The sequence below is a fragment of the Manis pentadactyla genome, chromosome 17 (assembly GCF_030020395.1).
Source record: "Manis pentadactyla isolate mManPen7 chromosome 17, mManPen7.hap1, whole genome shotgun sequence".
NCBI lineage: Eukaryota > Metazoa > Chordata > Mammalia > Pholidota > Manidae > Manis > Manis pentadactyla.
Genome location: NC_080035.1, coordinates 64,956,759 through 64,964,163, shown reverse-complemented (window position 1 = coordinate 64,964,163; position 7,405 = coordinate 64,956,759).

Sequence of the window (7,405 nt, the reverse complement as noted above, 5' to 3'; positions counted from 1 at the left end):
TTTTTTCAGCTGGTGGTGATTTCTAAACTCGGATCATGTAAATGCATGCTTGTGTTCCTCCCTCCAAACTCTCAGATTTATATACGTAGCTTCTGAATCTAACCCATAGCCCTGAATGTTCTTCAGAGGCACAGGGTCCCGAGCAGCCCTGGGCCTGGGTTTCCTCCTGTTACCTACATGAGAAAACTCTCCCTTCTCCAGTTTTCCGCACTTATTCCCACAACTTCCATTCTCGGGGGAAAACCAATCAGGATCCTGGGGTTCCGAGGCCCTTAGAACTGAGTCCGGAGAAGCTGGCGAACGGGCAAGACGAGGCGATGTCGGAGCACCTACTGCTCTCGTGTTGGGCAGACGGAGTACGTCCCGGCCCAGGTGCCTGGAGGGCAGCGTGGACAGAAGCAGAGCAGAGCCGTGCAGGGCCCAGAGCCGCCCGTGCCTGCGGGACCCCCGGGGGCGCTCCTTGACCTGCCCTGCCCCGCACGCGCCGCTCCGTCCCTCAGGCTTGGAGCCACCAAGAAGAGAGCAGAAACAGAGTTTCAAAGTACAAATTTTAACGGCCAGGATTTGAAGGCTGTCAAGAAAAACTGCTTCCTCGGTGACTACAAGTCAATACGTAGCAGTGCGATGGAAGTGTCTGCCATTTTCCCCATTTCACGCTAGATTTACCCGGTAGATGAGTGTACTTAAGGAAACAGCACAGGCGAGCCCGAGAGGACAGGTACCTTGAATGTACAGGGAAGGTCATCCCTATTATTTCAATTAACAACATAAGCTACAAAAACACACGAGGGTGCATTAATCTCAAGCTCGCAGTTAACGCCACCAGGAGGACATCCTGGGGCCCCTGGTTGTCCTGGCAACTCCCGCCCCCACCCCCGCCAGCCCTTCGCCGCACACACACGGCTCAGATAGTGCATTAGCGAAGAATATGATGTCCATGTAAATGCTGAAATATTTCCGTTGCCATAGAGATAAGAAGAATGGCAAAAATGCGGGAGTACTTGGCAGACTCCAAGGCAGACTTTTAATTAAGAACATGTCCACTGACAATGCCAAGATGGCCCAGGCGCTGCAGGCTCAGGGGCCCCCTCGTGAGGCGCCCAAGTCCCCATCCAGGTAACGAGGGCCGACCCGGGGAATCCAGGCCGAACGGGCCGCACCAAGTGGAGAGAGGTGACCACGTCCGTTACATGTTCCCTGGGAGGTGGAGAGCCAGGCCGGCAGTCATGGATTCATGCCTCCCCTGGTAGAGGCTGGAGCGCGGGCGGTAGGCGGGCATGTGCCATGACCTGCTTCCCGCCAGACTTCTCTGGAAACAGGCTGTACGATTCCCTGAGAGGGGGCCTCTTGCCGGACGCTGTGAAGCGTGTGCTCCGTCATGGCGGAGAGCGGCACATCGCACTCTACATGGCAGTGGCCCATCTAAGTGCCTGTCCTTCTAGCGCATCAGTGCTAGGGGAGAGTTCTGCTTTCTTCCACAGTTAATATTTAATTTTCACAAAACTGTAGAAATTTCCATAAGCTTCCATTGAAAGGGTCTGCTACTAAATATTTCCCCCTGGTTCTGCTGGGCACAGCAAAGGGCACAGCCAGTCATGGCCTCTGACAGCGTGCAGGTCAGGAGGGGCCCACTGGAGAGGTGGCCGAGCAGGCACAGGGCCTGGCTCCAGCAGGCCACCACGGCGGAGTGGCCAGGACGAGGAGGCTGGGGAGGACTCCCAACATGCCCAGGATCTCCAAGGACAGGCCTGAAAAGATGAAGGAAAGGTGGGCTGGACAGGGATAGAGGCAGGGGGGCTCGGACTGTGCACAAAGCCCAGAAGGGGGGCACATACCCAGCCCACTTGTCTGAAGCACAGATTCCTTTGGGACATCAAAGACAGGCTATGCAAAAGGCCGCTGTAACAGCCACGTTTTGGTGAGCATGAGACATAACAGCCTGAGGGGAGCTGGAAGCTCGTTGCTGACACTGAGTAAGAGGGTGAATCTGAAGACCCTGGTGCACAGGGCATGTGCCATGATGCAGCCACACTGAGTCCCCCAGGTGCCACCTGCCTTCACCAGGCCCCTTCCTCCCCACCCAGGGCCTCACTCCTCAAAGAGCCGAGTGGCCACATCCTGTGGATCTTGGCACTTAGTATAGACTCTGGGGTGACCTGCTTGCCCTTAAAAGCCCAGACCCCACAGGTGTTTGCACATTTGTACTTCCTCTGACGGGACTGTCCACCAGGAGTGCCAAATCCGGGGCCGAGAACAATCCTGGAGCCAAGAATGGCTGCCAACTGCCCGTGCTGTCCCAGCGCGTCTCCTCGGTGTGACCCCCCAAGAAGCAAGAAGGGAGGCCAGCTCTGCATGGTGTCTGGGGGCTGGCAGCTCTCAGCTCTCCAGGATGTGCCAGCAGGCGGTGGGTGGGAGGCGTGCATGTCCCCTTCCGGCTCTGCGATGGCAGCACCCCTCCTGCCCTTGTCCTGGCATAATTGGGCGATGAGCAGAGTATTGCTCTCAAGTGCAGGGTCAAAGCGGGTGAGTGGCCTTGGAGATGCCTGCTTGATAGAAGAGGAGGCGCAGGCCCCTCGCCTCCCCATGGGGCCCAGGCTCTGCCAAGTCCTTTGGCCGGGAAAGGGAGCTCGGCATCCTGGTGGGAATAATTGCACAGCTGAACTTATGCTGAGTCAGTCTGCCTTTCATGAGCCCCAGCAAGCTGTGCCCGGTGTCCAGAGGAGCCCGACGGTGGGATGAGGCTCTGCTGGGAAGAGCTCCCTCCCGCTGGGACCGGGACAGGACAGGCAGGCCAGGGGCCAAGGCCCACAGGAGACGGGCCCCTGGCAGGCTCCACCCCACCCCACCCTCTCACTCCTCTTCACCACGGGAGGTGGCATTGAGGATGAGAAGCCACCAAATGGAGCTCAGCAAAGCCGGGAAAAAAAATGCAATCTGACACACAGCAGGAGCCAAGCATACTTTGGTACTTTTAAGGCTTTAGACAAAACAAAGTCCACCCTAGTGAAGGTGACTAGTACTCTTAGAAACCAAGGAGGCATGCGATGGACTCCCTACCCAACTAGGAACTGCAAGGAGAGAAGTCAGAGAGTCCAACCCCAATTCTGGCCCCAGAATCAGGCATTACCCCCTCATAGGGTTATTTTGAGAATTAAGTGTGTATGAAATACTCAGCACTTAGCAATCACTAATAAATATTAATAGGAAAAGTGTGACCGTGTATTAGGGTTTTCCAGAGAGACAGAGCCAAAGGAACCTGGGTGTGGGTGTGGGTGTGGGTGTGGGTGGGTGTGGGTGTGTGTGCACACCAAGCAGGAACAGAGAGAAAGATGGAGAAATGCGATTGGTTTAAGGAACTGGCTCAGGAGATCATGGGGGCTGGCAGCTCTGAGATCCGCAGGGCAGGCTGCAGGCTGGAGCCCGGAGAGGCGCTGATGCTACAGCCCAGGTCCGCAGGCGTCTGGAGGCAGAGGTCCCTCTTCCCCAGGACCTCAGCCTTTTTCTCTTAAGGCCTCCCGCCAACTACATGAGGCCCACCCACATCAGAAGACATCTGATTCACTCAGAGTCTACTGATGTAAATGTTAATCATGTCTAAACAATCAACATTGTGTCTGGCTGCTGTTTGACCAAGCACCACGCATATGTGGCCTGGCCAGGTTGACATGTAAATCATCATAGGCCCTTCCAACACCTCCTTCCTGCCAGGCAAGGCAGGAATGCCAATGAGGCAACAGTGAAGTAGTCGCTAACCCAGGTTCTGATGACTAAACGCCAGACCTAGGAGAGCCCAGGCTCGCTCCAGCCCCCTGGGCTTCTTGGTCCAGGCTCGGGGTTGACCAGACAGCCTCATCTGTGGGCAAGCTCAGCCTCACACTTGAAAACACCCAATAGCATGTATTCCGCCTGTGGGTAGGGCAGGTCCAGGGTGTGCCTGTGGGTATGGATGTGCAAGGGCCAGGGCACGGGTGCCTAAATGCAACTCCAGATCAAGGCCCGTGTGAAGACTTCAGAGCGGCCACTGGAGGGCCCGGCTGAGGCTGTGGGAAGGCGGCCAGCCCGCAGGTCACAAGCCCGGGCCTAGGCTGATTGCGTGAATGCATTCTTTCCAGCAATGCTTGACTCTCCGACACGCTGGGGACAGCAACACACGGGTGTGGACAGAGGGACAGTGACCCTGCGCCCACGGACTGCAATCCCACAGCCATGGAGAAACTGCTCCCACTGTGGCCTCTGTCCCTGCCGGCAGGGGACCGGGCAGAGAGGCGGGTGAGGGGCACTGGCTGGACCAATGCATGCTCAGGTAAGGCAAGGAAAGAGCTCCCGAACCCATCTGACCACATGGCACGGCCAGCCCATCCTTCCGTTTGTCCTTCTTTGACCCTGCACGACAACCCTGTGGGGGCTGTGGGCATGTCACTGACCCATGCTGAAATCAAGCACGCCTGCCCTGGGTCCCCAGGCTGTGAGGCTTCAGGGCCAGGAGGCCACCAGCTCTTCTGACCGGAGCACTGGGTCCCGCAGGGTGGAGGCCAGCATCCTGCTCCTGGTCTGACACACCACCCTGCTGCCCTCCGGGCTGGCCACTGGGCCCCCAGGGTGACGGCACGGCTTCGCAGGGATGGCGACTCAGCAACGAATGAAACACCAAGAGCTGTTTCGCAGCCCGCAGAAGTGAGCCCTGTGAGGGCACCATGTCTCCAGCGGCTCAAAGTCAGGGCTGTGCAGAGAGAAGCATTTGCTGATGAACGGCAATGGGTTTCCGCGGCCTGGACCTCGGTGGGGAGCCCATGAAGTGGCGGGGGACGCGGCAGGAGGCACTGGGGGGGCGACCAAGCCTTGGGGGACAGGAGAGGTCATGGTCTCCAGGGAAACGTGGAGTCTTTGAAACTGTTTTCTGAGCACTATTCTAAATCAATAGTTTAATTGGACCCAGGTGATGTTTTCATCTACATGAAGTAAGATGGCCTTGGAGTTGATGCACATCAAGATGTTGCCTCAATTATGCCAAAAGTCAGAACAGCATCAAATGTTTCCCAGGAATAAAAGAAACTTGCGTGCCTCCTGAGGCGTTCCTGAGCTTGTGCTGCTGCAGGGGGCCTGGACCCGTAGCTTCGGGAGGCTGCGTTCATTCTGGGGAAGGCACTTGCGCAGCCTGTAAGCACAAGGGTGTGGGCCAGGTGCTTTGAACTGCAGACTCAGATGGAAAAGGAGGAAAAACGCGTTGGGCAAGGAGCTGCTGGACCAGAGCAGGAGCGCAGGCCAAGGACGAGCCTGTGGCCGGCTCATTGGGGGCAGCCTGCACTGGGCTGTGGCGGGGCTGCCCAGCCACTGGATCCTCTCTAACAGGCGGCCTCTTACAGAATTGCAGACAGCTCAGAGGCCTTACTTCCCCTTGCTCCAAATTCCTGCAGCCATCCCCCTTTAATCCCTATAGATCCCATTAGCATTTTAATTAACCACTCCAGCTCCTCTAGGGAGGCCTTCCCGGCAGCTCCCGGGGGTAAAGCGGCGATCCAGTCACTTGATGATCCTTCCAAAATGCTTCCCTCCAAACCATAAACTCCACCCCGACGCTGGCAGCCGGCCTTTCAGGACTCACCCTCCCATGAGACGGTCTAGGACGTCAGGCAGCAACAGTCAGGGAGAAAGTCCCCAGCCCGAGGCCACACGCCATGACCGAGGTCCCCGCTCTGCTGGCTTCCTTCTTTGCGGTTGGAGCACATTAAAGAGCTTAGCAGGAAATATGCGGACTAAGCACAGTGCGATTCTGTTTCTGTGTGGGACTCAGGCAGCTTTCAAAGCAGCTGGTCCGGAACCCAGACCCTCTCCTCCATGCAGGGTGGGGAGCAGGAGAGAGGAGCAGAGGCCCCCACACCTCCTGTGCTCCGGCCCCCACTCCTGATCCCGAGCTAACACGGAGACCGCCGTACAGGAACAGCAATGGGAAGGCACTGGGGATGCCAAGACAGTGGTGGCCGTAGACAGCCTGAAAGCTTGAATGCCTCGCTCCTGTCAGTCCCCCAAGGAATCAGGGAGGGGACTGGTCTCTCCAGGGTGAGATACAAAAGCTCGATATAAAGTTGATTTTTTTTTTAAAGGCTTTAACAAAATCTCTGCAAGAATGAAAACAAGCAGGATGCAGAGGTGAAAGGCTGAGACTCACTGGTAAATATGTAGGCACTTGTGGTCTGTGGAGGAAGTGCATTCAGCTAAGACAACTGTGAAGAAAGTGAAATGCACAACATAGACCTGTGGACTGCATTTGGAGGGTAATAAATTCATTCTATGCTCTAGAATATTTCTCTGTAGACTAGGTGCTTTGGTGTCCTGGGGCCACGGCAGCAAAGTCTGGAACCTGGCGTGCTAACCCCCAGCACCTGTCTCCTCCCAGCCCTGGGCGGGCAGGGCTGGCTCCTCTGAACCCACTGAGGAGCCCCTGGTGGAAGAGCGTGTGGGACCGCAGGGCTGTGTCCTCCTCACGCAGCCACGCTGACCGAGAACCACCAGCCTTCCTGGGAGGAAGGGCTCCCAGCCCTGCTGTGGCTTTTCAGACTTGGACATTCAGCAGACATTTTTCTCAAAAATCCCATTACTTCAAGGGAAACAATGAAGACTTTTTGTTTCCAAGATAAAATTTGAATTTTCAGGCTTTGTAAAATTCACTTTGGCCTTGGCGAGCTTGACATCTTGGCGGTAAAGACGTCTCTGGTGACGTTATTTTTAATGAATGTGATTTCTTTTGATATTGGATGATGAAATCTGTGGACATTTGGAAGATCTACATTATTGAGGGCATCCTTTTTTCCCCAATGGCCAGAGCATGATGTTACAAAATCATGTTTGGGTAAAAATGATCCATTCAAAGAGTAATGGATTTTAGTGTAACAGAACATGAAAATTAATTGATATGGTTTCATATTTGACATCACAACTAACCTTTAAGACCCCTGCACTTGTTGCGTTTTACTGTTGTATCAAAGAAGAGCAACCACAATTATCTGAAAAGGCTGTTAAAATACCCTCCCTTCTCTCCTGACATCCCGGGGGAGGCTGCATTTCTTCATCTGCCTCAACTGAAACAGTATCTTGAGCAGACCAAAGGCAGAAGGATGAACATCCACTGTCCTCTTAGGCCAGACAGCAAAGAAATTTGTAAAGATGTGAAACAATGCCACTCTTCTCACTAACGTTTTTTGTTTGGGGAAGTAGAGTTATTTTCCAGAAAAAAAAAATGTTACTTATATATTATCATAAAATGGGTTTATCATTGTAATTTTCAAATGAATTAAAAACTATTTTAAATGTTTCTGTTTTAATTTCTAATATGGTCAATTCAATAGATGTAAGTCATAGAAACAAAAGCCCTCTGGGGTCCGCCGGCACTGTTAGGGATGTGAGGGAC